Below are 14,251 nucleotides of genomic sequence, written 5' to 3'. Positions count from 1 at the left end.
TAGTTATAATATAACAAGTTTCTTACAATTGACCAAGAACAAGGACATTCTCAAAAATATCTTAGTCTTTAACAGACCTATAATAAGTACAAATACTCATTCAAATCTACTGTACTTGCTTAAAAAATTATGAAATAGAAGTATAACAATAAACTTTTTATTCTCCTTAATAAACTAATGAGCATACAAAGCCTTCTGTACAAAATGTAGAGTAATGATACTCGTAATTAAACACTATATAATATAAAAGCATATGAATATACAATACAAATACTGTTCATGATCACGCAAGTGAAGCAGAAGCTTTGAATTGTGCAACTCTACACCCATGTGTTAAAGCATGTGGAACTGTTTTCTTTCTTTCTACAAACTAAAAACAACAAAATATTTTTTCTTCCCTTATACCACCCTCTGCCAGTCTTACTAAGTTAAGTATGTTGTGTCATACATGTTTGTAGTTTCAAATGACTCACTAACACATGCAAAGAATATAGTTCCCTTAGTAACACCCAATAAGTATACTGAAGTAACTACTTGCATGCAACTGGTGAGGCCAGCTTGAGTGGTTAGTTTTGCCTGGCTACAACAGCAAGGTGCAGCTGTAGTAAGATGTGAAAAAGTTTGCATTAACTGCTGATTCTTCTTAAGAGAACAATTCTGAAGAGAATTGAAAGCTAGCTCCATTTAATATATGATGCAATTTATTACCATGGTGTATACCCATTTCTACTAAACTATTATTAATATTACTATTCGTGTTTGTAGTTCTTTGATAAGTTTACAGCACAGAATGTCAAAAATTGTTGAAGTACTCAAAACTAATAGGTCTATTAAACGTTAACGTATTAGTGCACAAAGTGTTATCAATGTAACATTTTAAATAACATAATGCAAATTAAATAAATAAACTAATATTTTCCTGATTCAGATTTTCACTGAATAAAAATAAAAGACATTTTAAAGCAATGGCTTTTAACAGTGACAAGACTGAAATCTGGTATCCCCGAAAATACAGTTGCTTGTGTTGGAAACATTTTTCCAAAGATCAATTTTAACCAATATGTGAATCACAACACACACTGAAAGAAAATACAATGTCAACCATCTTCAACAGTTTCCCAAAATATCTGGTTAAAATTGTTAAAAAAACAAAAACTCTTCAACATATAATAAAACTATCACCCAAAATTAGTCACCTGCATGTTAGATGGAGTTGTATATTTACCAACATTAAATAATTCTTTTGAGTTACCACTCATGGAAAACATTCCAAATTTTGTGGAAATAGTCTTATTTTATAATCTTAAAAGGAATTTAATCTAAACAGGAGACTTTGTAAAAATTATCCAATTACTAAATGACTGTAATGCTGTTATTTATCTTCACAGACAGTATCCTGAGAGGTTATGAAATTAAAATAGTTAACTTATCGTGGATTTTTTTCTGTACCACCATCTCTTTTAGGAGCAATAGTGAAGTGAGTCTGTTGAGATCTAAAATGTAACACATGTAACAGATCAGATAACTGATCAAGACCTAATGAATGCTGGCAAGGCTGGGCCATCAAAAATGAAATAATCACCAGTTAAAATGTTACTGAAATGTTCAAATCCTTTTATCGAAAATATGCACTGAAAGGCACTGTTATAGGACTTCATCTGTCTATAAACTTTTGGATGATGCTTCAAGCTGCTAGCATAATGAAGATTGTTCAAAACTTCCTAGGCAGATGTAGTCTACAATGCCTTTCATGTATACTTTCCTCTGTCTAAACATATTGCATCAGAATATTAAAACAAATAATATGAAATGTCTCATAAAGACTTAAAATCAAAGGTCATACAATAGATGACATTTAAAAATACATTAAAAAATTTTGAAGATTTCCCACTTGAATTGAAACATAGAAATGGTAAGGGACCAGTTAGATGCTCCAGTAGCATCACAAAACAGTTCACACTGACTTTGTTCTTTTATTACCTAAAGCTTAGAAGTATGTCAAATACTGTTTCTTTTACCTCATTCTGGAAGAATAAAGTCTCAGGTGTTAAAAGCACAATGGAAAAAACCAGTTATTGAGGAAGTGTTTCAATTACATTAAAGATGATATTCCACATAAATCATGGCTTAAAAATTGTGTACTGATAGTAGAATCTATGAGTAGGATCTAAGTATTCTAGTTATGTGAACTGTGCTGGAATAATTGTTGAAAATAGTGACATTTTGGAATCAGAAGCACCAGAGTTCATGTTGGTATCACTACAAAAATAATTTTAAATGACTAGTAGGCTACAAAGTGACATCCTACATTTACACATTAAAGGCCTGCATAATCAAATTCAATAAAACAGGAGAGAATGTGTGTCAGTCACATGGGATTGTGCATGTCATAATAATAAACTAAAAGAACTGGACAGTAGTTTTCATTATTCTCAAATTTGTCATATTTTGCAGTTTTTGACTAATGTCACACAGTTAACTCTTCTCTGCCCAACTGAATTTAACCTGCCTAAGGTCAAAATTGCATCACTGGATTAACTAAGGTATAGCATAAAGTTGTAGTTCTTATTCCACAAATTAAAAAAACTTCAGCTTTTAAATTTATTCAAAAAATTAATCTAATAAGCATTTTTTGTAAATTTCAATTTTGGGTTGATTTTAGCATGCTCTGAATAAAAACATTAATGTTAATGTATTTTCTGAATTTTTCTTGAGCATAATACTGCACTCATAACCACCTAAGAGGAAGTCAAAATAATTTTGAACAATAGTGTCAACTGGAACCACATAACTTAGTACACAAGTGTAGTTTTAGTGATTATAGCCAATCATGATTTCTCAACCCGGTTGTCACAGTGTGAGGCAATTTTCTATATTTCAACTTTGAGAATAATTGGGTAATGATTAAAATATGCTATGAAAGCTCTTTTTTGTGTTCTTTTTAATATGGCTTATAGTTCAGATGAAACTTGCATAAAGACTGGAACAAAGTGATTAAAACTTAACTTGATGTTGCTAGAAGAAAGGATGTTTCACCAAAATCACAGTTCTTTTTTTTTAAGCTCGCTCTATCATTTTATAATTAATTTGACTTATGATGTTGGAGAATAACAGGAAAATAAATATTTTTCATGATAGCAAGATGAGGAAGGCTTAGTTTTATCATTTTGCACTCTACCATATATTTTTTTTTCTGACAAGAACTCACTCTGTTTGTTTGGTTGTGTTTACATTATGGCCCCTTTTCAGCTTAAGTACCTGCTTACATGGGCAAAGAAAATCATCAAAAATAAATATATAAAGATATATATATATAAATAAATATAAAATTTAAATGTGTTTAAAACTTATTATATTTATGAACTAAAACTTTCTGATTAACAATGAAAAAAGGTCAGTTTGCTTATAATTTTGACATGGTAAAAATGTAATTTTTATTGTATACAAGTAATTGTAAACACAGTGAAACTGCATGCAATGTCTTTGAATCACAACAAAGATAAAATTTACTGTTTCACACAAAAAACATTATGAGAAAGTTTCACAAGAGAATAGGAAGATATAAAATCAGGTATTAAAATCTACAACAAAGGTAAGCATTTTAAATTGTTTCTTAAAAACATATCACAATGAAATCTTTCCAACATTTCAAAGCTGTAAATTCATACAAATATCACATAAGACATCTAACTTTGCAGAAGCTACATAATCTGTAGACAAATCATCAAGTTTCAAACAATTTCATTCAGTTAGTTTTTTGCAATGAGATAAAACAATCCATACAACAGTGTGCCAAATCAACTCACCTGGACAATTAAGACTTAAACTAGCAAGAAACACAATTTCACACAAAAAACTTAATCAACTATTGGCAATATTAAGCAGGCTTTCATTGTAAACAAGAAGATGAAGGGTTGAAGATTGCTAACAAGTTATCTGATGCACTCATGAATTGGAAGAACTAAAACTATAAACATTCAAACATTTAGCTTTTGAATAGTTGATGTCATTTTTCAACTATACCAAGGAACTTTGGAATTCATTTATATAATAACTTCTAACACAAGAGTTGCTACACATCTACAGCAACAATTAATAATTAAAATGCCGTAACTCGAGCACTTTCGAAAGGTGGACCTTTCTTCTTCAGGGGCAAACTGGGAATGGTGGTGTAATTGAATGAGTCATATATAAAGGGAGTTTAGTGACATCATGATGGTCATCCAGTTTTAACAGGAAATGTTTAGTCTATATCTCTATGTACTGTTGTAAGCATCTCATTTCTGGTACAGTGTAGCCAACTGCGAGAGTGTATATGAAAAGGCGTTAGGGATATTTTACTTTAGAAATGGGTGAATATATGTATATTTAAAACTTTACTAAATGTTTAAGTAAAGTAAAGGTGACACCTGGAGACTGATTGGAAAAGATATGTTATGCTAATCAATTTATAAAAACAGGTATGGAAAATTATCTTATATAAATAGTAAGTTTTAGGAAATTCAGCATTCACATTACATGAAAAAAAATAAGCAAAGAATAAAAATTATTTTTCTGACAGAGATGAAACCAATGAATGGAGGTCACTGATTTCTGGATCTATATTAATTCTGAAAGGTTGAACAGTATTTAGATTAGCAATCCAATAAACTTCTTTTATTTCTCTATCAGCTTTAGTTTTGAATCCAGTTTCACTGCCGATGAGAGTAACATTGTTAATGTAATGACCTGATGAGGTTTTGCATGCTTAGTGAAATTACTAAACCAAAACAGAATTGTCACAAATAATTGATAAAATCTTTGACTTATAAAACTCCCAGAATCCTTTTGGAAAACATTTGGAAAAGCCTCTTATGTTGCAACAAAAGGTTTATTGGATGAAGGTAGTTACCAATTACTTCAGGCATCAGATTACTTGAAGACTTTGGTGTTAGATGAGGTGCCTCTAATCAATTATTCTTAGGAAAAGTTAGTTTTAAGCATCATAATTGTAACCAAGTCTACAAGTTCTATTGCTAAAGAGCTTTTAGTGCATCCAAATAACCACTTTAACTGTGTACTAATGTAAAAAGTCTCTCAAGACAAGATGTGGTCGAGAGAAAGGTGGAATAATCACCTGAATGTTTTGCAATTCAAGTGAGCTCTGAGGAAGCTGTTCTTCTAAAACATTATAGTAGCCAATGGAAACTGTGTAAGTTTGATGCTTCTTCTGCCAACTCAATACTTGAGCTCAGGAATTAGAGCAGAAGAATTATAAGACCACAAATTGATCAGATTGACTGGGATGAGGAATATTAACATTCTCCTTACCTGAAAATGTAATTCCAATAGATACCCACCTATTCACAATACAACAGATTGATTCCTATGTTTATCATCTGCCTCTGAGATTTTCATGCCACTAACCCTGATCTACTCCTATCTAAAAAAAAACATTTAACAAGAACTGCACTACTTCATGATGACATCATCTTGAGACAACAGCTCCCCATGAACAGTAGGGCAACACAACCTCCTTGTACAGTAGCTTCCTTAAACACATGAACTCAAAATAACTTCATTCTTAGGCGAGGCAAGAAGAAAGTGCACCAGAAGTAGGGAGGATGGGTGGGAAGCTGTGCAGAGGTGAATATCTATTGGAAATACATTTTCAGGTAAGCCAGCATGCATGAGCCAAAGAAGTGGGCAGTCACTTCCCTGGTGCTGGTGTTTTCCATGATGGTACATGGAAGATACAGTCTAGGCTGGGCATGCGAGTAATTTTAATACCATAAGAATACCTCTAGTGATCTTACAGAACACCCCATCTCAACAGCTGACACTGGTAGAACTAGGGCAGATGGATTTGATTGCTTTCTGTTAAACCTGGAAGGCAGCACTAGTTACCTGGCTGGATCTTATAAGAGGGTGAGATGAGGGTAATTAAAAGAAATAGTACTTACCCTTCCCAAAAATGGTGTGTAGGTTGAAGAACAGCAACTGGAGGGAATCAAAATCTTGCAGGAGACAAAACAACCAGATGATGAAGATAATGGCCAGCCTGAAGGATCGTGTCCAAGGGTTGGTGAAAATGAGATGCAAGAGAGTGATACAGTTGACAAATCTGATTGACGAAATGTGAAAAAACAATCACCTTCCCAAGCAGCCATAGTCTTAGGAAGAAAGGCTCAGTTTGGATAGAGAAGTAGGTAAGTATGGTGGAAAAAGTGCTGAAACCATCAATGGCACATATATCTAGATGCCAGCAAAAACAGGAGAGGAGGAAAAGGAATATGATTTTAGAGAATGACAGTATGATGAACATGAAGCCAATGACTTGAAGAGAACATGTGCAAGAGCTTGTAAAATCATATTACAGTCCTAGTCAGGCATGGGAGTAGGTCAAGGGAGTCAGTGAAGAAGGAAGGATTGAAAGAAAGTGGAGGTAATGGAAATAAAAACCTGGCAGTAACATGAATGGCAAAATACAGTTGAAAAAGCCACCTGATAATCAGCAATAATAGAAACTAACAATCCATGGTCAAACAACCATGTGAAAAAGGCTAAAAGGTGGGCCATAGTAGGATGACCTGGAGGAAGGGAGTAGCTGATGGACCAATGTAGAAAAACCTGCCACTTCAGTTGACAGATGGACAGAGTTGAGGGATGTAAGGAATGGGATAAGAAAAGGCTACACAACTGAGAGTCCTGCTTTGAGGGCAAATGACCAGACAAATCCCAAAGGTGAAAATGAAAGGAAAACATTCCAGGATGAAAGAGGGATGTGTGTGGTTAAAACAAGAGGAAGAGTGGGCCTGAACACCAATTGACAAAGTAGAGGAAACCAGGTTTGTGCTGGTCAAACATGACCAAACAAGGAGTGTCACATGTCAAATCAAGAAAATGAGGGAGAAGACAAATAGAAGTACAAGTATACAGAAAAAGGAGAGGCCAGTCCTGGTTGAGAGCATTGACCACCAGGGCCAAAAGATGAGGAACTGTGGACCAGAAGAGGAAGTCTTGTGTTGAGAGGTGTGGTGAAGGCTTCAGTGAGAGTCATGCCTAAATGAGGGAAAAACCAATGAAAAACTTGAAAGACCACTTCATGGGTAGAACTCTGTCTGGCCAAGAAAGACAATACACCCCCAAGTTCAGAGCCCTTTTCACACAACAAGCCATGAGATGAACCTGATGGGAATGAGCCCAAAATAGCAGATCCAATGCCTTGAAGTAAAGAGTCTAGGAATGGATACCCTCTGATGGTTGATATAAGAAACAACCATTGAATTTTCAAAGGATGATGACCAACTGATACACAAGAACAGGGAAGAAATGAGAACATGCCTGATGGATGGCAAGAAGTTTAAGCATGTTGACGCAGAGTGAATGCTTTTCTAGAGACCACACACCTGACAATATGTCATTGTTCAGAGATGACTGATAGAGAAGCATTTGCAAAAAGATGGAGATCCAGTTGTGGGTGATAAGAGGATGCCCACTGTGGTATTGGCACAGTTGAGCCACCAAGACAAGTCCTTGAGAACAGGAAAGGGATGTACACAATCGAGGTAAACTGATCCCAAAACGTTCCACTTATCCCACAATTTCCACAGGAGTATAGGCATGTGCATGCAGCCTAAAGGAATGAGCAGTTTGAGAGAGACCAGAGTCTCCAAAGTGAAAGAACTTCATGCACACAGTGTAAAAGAGATTTGCAACTCTTGTTAAAAAGAAATCCATTGCTCATAGGCTTATCCCGACATAGATGGGAGTTGAAGAACATGCCCAGATGTACCAAATATAGAGTGAGCATGAGAAAAGATTTAGAAGGCTTGACAAGCCAGCTCAGTCAAGGTAAGCAACTTCTTGTAGAAGAATGCAGGTGTGAGAGATGGAGTTCCCCTGATAAATGGGGAGGGGAAGCCAATCATATATCTAATAATGGAACCTTAACCCAAATCTATGAGGAAGGAGGGCAAATGCCCCATGACTCGACTGAAAATAAAAAGATGCAATGCCAAAAGGAAGAGCACAGGACAGGAAGACTTGATCCTGATGGACAAAAAGAAGAAAATGTCCAGAAGACAGGATGGTTGGAATGTGCACAAAGGCATTTGAAACATCAACTTTGGTCATCCACAGTCCAGATGAAAAGAACCAGAGAGAAAAGAAACCCTCCATACAGAACTGAGGAATAACAATAAACCACTTAAGAGATAACAGGTTGATAACTGGATGACAGTTCCTGCTCTTCTTGGGAACCATAAAAAAATGTTCATGGCTAAGAGATCTGAGGTCATATCCTCAAGACACTAAAGATAAATGGGATAGAAGGAAAAAGTAAAACAGGAAAGGGGAGGAGAATAAGAGAAGTGGAGAGATAGACTATGGGTAAGAGACTGAAGAACCCATCTGTTGGACAAAAATGGAGACCAAAGGATGGCAAAGACAGGCATAAAGGCCCCACAAAGTGAGACCTGACAAGGTAGACACCAATGAGATGAGTGACAATCCTAGTGGATTCAGCAGAAACAGAATGTAAAGGTTGAGAAAGATGAGCAACCAAAGTAGACAATGAGGACTGATGCCAGGCTTCTTCAGCCCAGGTCTCTAGTGAGACATTAATATTCTCGAAGACCTCTGAACAAAGAAATGGAACTGGCAAAGATCATGGAGATAAGCATGATGAAGGTGTCCATTAACTAAGAGGGCATCCAATCTCAACAGAAAAGGAACTAGGTAAACAGGATAGAACAGAAAAAGAAGTACGGGCCAATGTGGTAAAAAAAAAAGAGAATGAACCTCTCTAGAAATCTCTCTGGAGCACAATGAAATGTCTCAGACATAAAGTGAAGTGACACGAGGTAAAAAATAGATGAAGATGTAAAAATTGGGCATTGGAAAGGGAAATAGAAGTTAGGGATATTATTATTCTAACAGTGTTCCAGGATAGTATTGTGTCAACACTGATAGTTATCTGTTAAAAAAATATTAAAAAATTACAAGTTTCTATTCCAAATACTGATCACAGCTATTTGTTACTCCACATGAACCACAGAAACATTTAAAAAAAAATTCTTGAGATGGACTCACAGACCTTTTAACATTGTTTTTATAACTGTGAAATACAGTAAATAAGCTTTTAAGTAAAATATTCTACAAGGAGGATCAATGAATGTAATAAATGTTTATGAATGTACAATGTGTTTCAAATCATTTTCCTGTCACTTATTCATTCACAATTGGATCAATCCATCCTTTGGTTAATTAATTTCAATGTGAAGATATGCATGAAATACAAATGACCCATAAACTTGCTATGAACATTACAAAGCTCAAGCTTCTAGCATATGGAAAAAGTATACCATGAAACTAGCAGATGAAAATGTCTCATCTTTAAGGTGCAAACTGAATAAGCTGATTTTGTGGAAAAGATTTGGATTGAGCTCTAATACTTTTGTACTGAATGAGCTGTTGTTTTTTGCTATTCATAATCTTCTTTGTAGCCATGATCACATATCTTTATGTTCAATGGAAAACTATTATTGTAAGACTAAGCTTTTAGGGAATACAATTTTGATTGTTGATAAGGTATAATATTTAAAAAATTGATGTTTTCAATTTAAATTGAAACCAGATAAACCTTTCTTGAACTATGATTATTTTTTGTTTCTTTTTGTTATTATAATTATAAATAAAATTAATGAACATCTTCAAACCAACCTCCCATTTTAACCAGCCTCACATTTGGTATTGACTTTCTACCAGCTTTAATTATAAAAGTTAATGTGAAATGTTTTTAATGTTTATTTGCATGCAAATACAATAAAAAATTATTACATATAATATTTAATGCAATATTACATAATACTATTGTTTATATTATAATCAAACAGACAATGTAATTTTTAACTGATAATAAATGATTTGATAGAATCTAATAATCTGTATACATCAAATAGTGAGCTTTTACCTTTTGACCATACATAACACAAAGCAGTAACCCCAGTATAATTACAGAGCTTAAAGGTAAGATTATATATTTGAATATCTATAGATGTTCTAATGTGTAAATTGAAATCAAAAAACATTTCAAATACCATATTGTGAAGAAATATACACACAAGAGAATGATACATTTGACAAAAGAATAAAATTATTCTAAAGCTGACATTTCACACTAAAATTGTGTTAAGAACAAATAATTGAACTACATCATCAATGAGGCTATCAAAACAGGATACACATTTGCCATCGTCATCTAACCCAATGTGACATTATTGATAGAGGTGTCCAGTTATGTTTGTTATGTGTTGGAAGTTATAATTGTACTATACTGATAATGTATTTCAGATAGGTACTTACCTCCACTCACAAGATTATCTATTCTCGTTCAGTGCTGCACTTTTTTCTTTACACATGCCACAAGTCTTGCACTCTCCCCATTGTTAGAATTCGTACATTCCAAAGTGTCTCTCATGTAAATCATCATACATCATCTATTAACCAATAGTAGCATAGTATGCTCACAAGACATATGTAACTCCCTATACACTCCTCTACCAAACCTTCACTTTGAACATTGGCAGTACCAGAGAAGTGGGGAGGATGGGTGAGAGAAGGTAAGTACCTATTGGAAATAGATTTTCAGTATAGGAAAATAATAACTTCTGATATGGTACTTACCTCCAATCAGAAGATTAGCTAGAATTCCACACTAAGAAGGAAGAGGGACTAGTGCAAGGAAATAACAGAAGCACCCCTAAAAGTGTCCAAAGGATATCCCTGACCATGAGAGAAAGAGATTCGTAGATCAGAGGAGGGAAAACGGACCACTTCTGAGCCAGGTATACTCTTCACCCTTGAGTATAATTTATAAAACCCATGGGTGAGAAGTGTAGAGTGGCTAGAGTGTATCGGACCATAATCAGCAAGTCAACTACATCCAAAACCTACTCTATGGGGTACCAACATTCACGCAAGGGTAAGATGAGGATATATATATAAAAGTCACATGCGTAATGTGAGCATACTAAGCTACTATTGGTTAATAGATGATTTGGATGAGAGACACGTTGAAATGTATTCCAACAAGGGGGGGAGAGCAAGTCTTGTGGCATGTGTAAAGAAAATGTTTGCATATGGAAGGCACCACTGAACGAAAATAGCTAATCTTGTGAGAAGAGGTAAGTACTGTATCAGGAGAATTAGTTCTATATGTTAACTCCCTCAAGGCACATATGTCACAACTTTTTACAAAGTTAAATCCAAAATTTAATTAAACTACTTTATTATCAATATATATAAACAAACTTGGCATCAAAATGTAGCTAATAAATCCAATTTTAATATTATACAAGTTTTAAGTTGTAAATTTTACAAAGAAATCTTTTTAAAAAATCCTCAATCTCCCCTAGTATGAGAATCATGTTCTTTAGGTTTTCTTCCTTCTCTAATTTATTTACCAACCCTACCTCAACTGCTGAATTTAACATTAATTACTCATTGTAATATATATATATATTACTAAGGCAAAGTCAAATTTTCATAGCCTTCAATCATATTTGTTTATGGAGTCATACATTTGAAAATCAGACACACTTGCCAAATCTTTCACAAATTGCCAATAATTCTCTCTGATGTTCTATACTATATCATATAAATCCAATAGAAAGGCAAAGTTTAATCTATTAAATGATGTATAATGCTATGTTGTTTTCAGTACAGAGTATTGTCACTTTTATCTCCAATTTGAACATTTATCTTGTAGGTTTCAGATCAAGCAGCTAAGGGAATTAAAGTCCCTCTTGTCTTAGTTAGAGAGCCAGTTAAATAATAAATAGTTAAAGAACATTGTTTGCTTTGTGCATGTTATTATTCTGTGTTCTTAGATGCATTATATGAGAAAATAAAAATTATTTATCGTACATTATAAAAACGTAAGCTTAAATTTCATTGGCATCAACAGCAAAAAACAAGAGATGAAACGTAAGTACTACATATCTTGTTTTGCATGTATATTTTTTATTCATTACTATAAAAGTAATTGTAATGTAAAAATTAGAAACTTGTTAGGTTAGATAATGTTAAATTTGGAAAAATAATGAAAAAAAATCCTTCACAAGGTATGCTTATGAGCAGCTTGTGCATTACGTTATTCCATATGATAACGTCAGATATGCATTCGCCGAGTGATATATAACTTATGGGGTGGGATTATTAGACTCAGATCAAAGGGGCAATAAAACATTAAAATTAAGCATAAATAGATGTATACTGTTATGTGCCTTAAGCTTAGGATAAACAATTGTATTTTTCTGTTACAATCTGCAGTCATTCTTGAAATAAAAATGAGGAACTTAGATTTATTTTGTATTTCTCTATGGTCAAATTGATTGAGTTCATATAGAGTTAGGGTAGATAAAATATAATGTTTTATGAAAAAAAAAGAAAAACATTTGATACTTATTTAAAGGTTTTCAAGGTTATGCAAATGAAAGTTCAAACTATTCAGATGAAGAAAAGTATTTTTAATCTTAATATGAAAATTGTTGCATTCAGAGCAGTTAACATTTTGTCTCCATATATATTCATGGACAAGTTTTTAGTAAAAATACTTAATTAAAAAATTGATTTTTTGTGTATAAAAGACTTGTAATGCTTACTGAAAGCATGTTGAATTTTGGGAAAACACATAAAACATGTTAAAAAAAAATAGGATGGAAACTCTGATGGTTACAAGGTCAGTCACATAGACCAACCCCATATGGAAAGAGTTAATGCTTCATTATAAGATGCTCAGTCAGCCCTTAACATGTTAATTTCTCATTCATTATTGCAACACATACAGTTGATGCAGTATATGACTAATTATGTATTCAGAGTTAGCCCTACCAAAATGGGTCTGATGGGTCCTCCCATGGTCACGGGTCAAAGGCCATGTAATCATGTTTGTAGACTTACATTCAAAAATTTATTTAACTACTATTATATGAATGTATGTCAGTAAGTTTGGTATCAAATTGTAAATTATAATTCAAATTTTAAAAGTTTACATCAGTTAATTTCTTAATTTAAAAGTAAATATTTAAAAAAAATTTTAAATATTGATTTTTGTGTGTCATGTGGTATGTTGAATGCAGCATTGGTTCAGATTAGATGTTTATGATGTCCAAATACAAAGTCTATTGTTTCTTACAAATTAGGAACTCAAATTACAGATATTGACAAGCTAGAATGTAAAATAAGAACTTCCTCTTTTCTATTTTCTAAGATATTAATATATTTATTGAATCAAACACAGTGGCCCCACCCACCTCTTTCCATTATTTGAAATACTTGCTTAAGTACCCCTACTTTTGTCAGTGACGTGTGAATAACCAAATGGAAGCTCAGAATGTCACTTTCATGGTTCTCTGAGTCTCTGTAAGGTTATTACACAGGAAACCCATTCTTTTCATAGTAGATTCCAAGTAGTAAGGTAAGACATTATTGGGCTCGAAAAATAATATTTTTTAGACCCAAATACAGTTTAGCTAGTAAGTCTAATAAATCATAGTGGAATTCTCTGGTATTTATACACTAATTTATGATTTTGTTATTTCAAAATGCATATATAAAACCTAGAAAAAAAATATGTTTCACATTCTCCATGTATGAAATTTGATAAGGTTCAACAAATTACAGCAAGAAGCAAACGAGTACAAAGTTCATAACTAGAACAGATAATTGTTTGCTACACTTCTTTATTTACTTTTCTATGTTTTAAGAAAAATAAGTTTAAGAACTTATTTGTAAATAGTAATAATAATTATACATATAAAACATATTATAACCAAAATGTGACTGTATTTTACAAAATACTAGGCCACTAACACACAGCCAAGACAGGTCACTTTGTAAAGGTCAGTGTTATATTCTTGGATACGGTAATATGAGTGCACATGCACCGTGTCATTGCAACTTCTGTAATGTTAGCTAGGCACGGATGAAAGATCCATATAATAAAAATAATAAATATATATAGATATATAATGCTATGACATTTAAGTTATTTAGACTTAACATTTGTGGTTTCTTTTTTATAATTTGTCGTCTTTCTAGAACAAAAAAAAACCAAAAAAAAGCATATTATATATTTATTTCCTAATTTTTTATGGTAGTTACAAGGTCAGTCAAATCAACCCAACCTGTACAGAGATCCAGTAGTGAAAAGAACAGATAAAATAACAAGTTTTTTCTAAAAACAACATTTGATAATTATCTGGAGGTT

The 14,251-nt window shown here is 33.1% G+C and overlaps 1 protein-coding gene across 3 annotated transcripts in view; it reads right to left on the bottom strand.

Moving 5' to 3' along the window:
- The window catches only part of LOC106468301 (LIM domain kinase 1-like), a 79,905-nt gene that overhangs the window by 4,063 nt on the left and 61,591 nt on the right, over positions 1-14,251 (bottom strand). The window lies entirely within an intron of this gene.

The sequence above is a fragment of the Limulus polyphemus genome, unplaced genomic scaffold (assembly GCF_000517525.1).
Source record: "Limulus polyphemus unplaced genomic scaffold, Limulus_polyphemus-2.1.2 Scaffold2955, whole genome shotgun sequence".
NCBI classification, from domain to species: Eukaryota; Metazoa; Arthropoda; class Merostomata; order Xiphosura; family Limulidae; genus Limulus; species Limulus polyphemus.
This window is presented reverse-complemented; position numbering and strand designations above follow the sequence as displayed.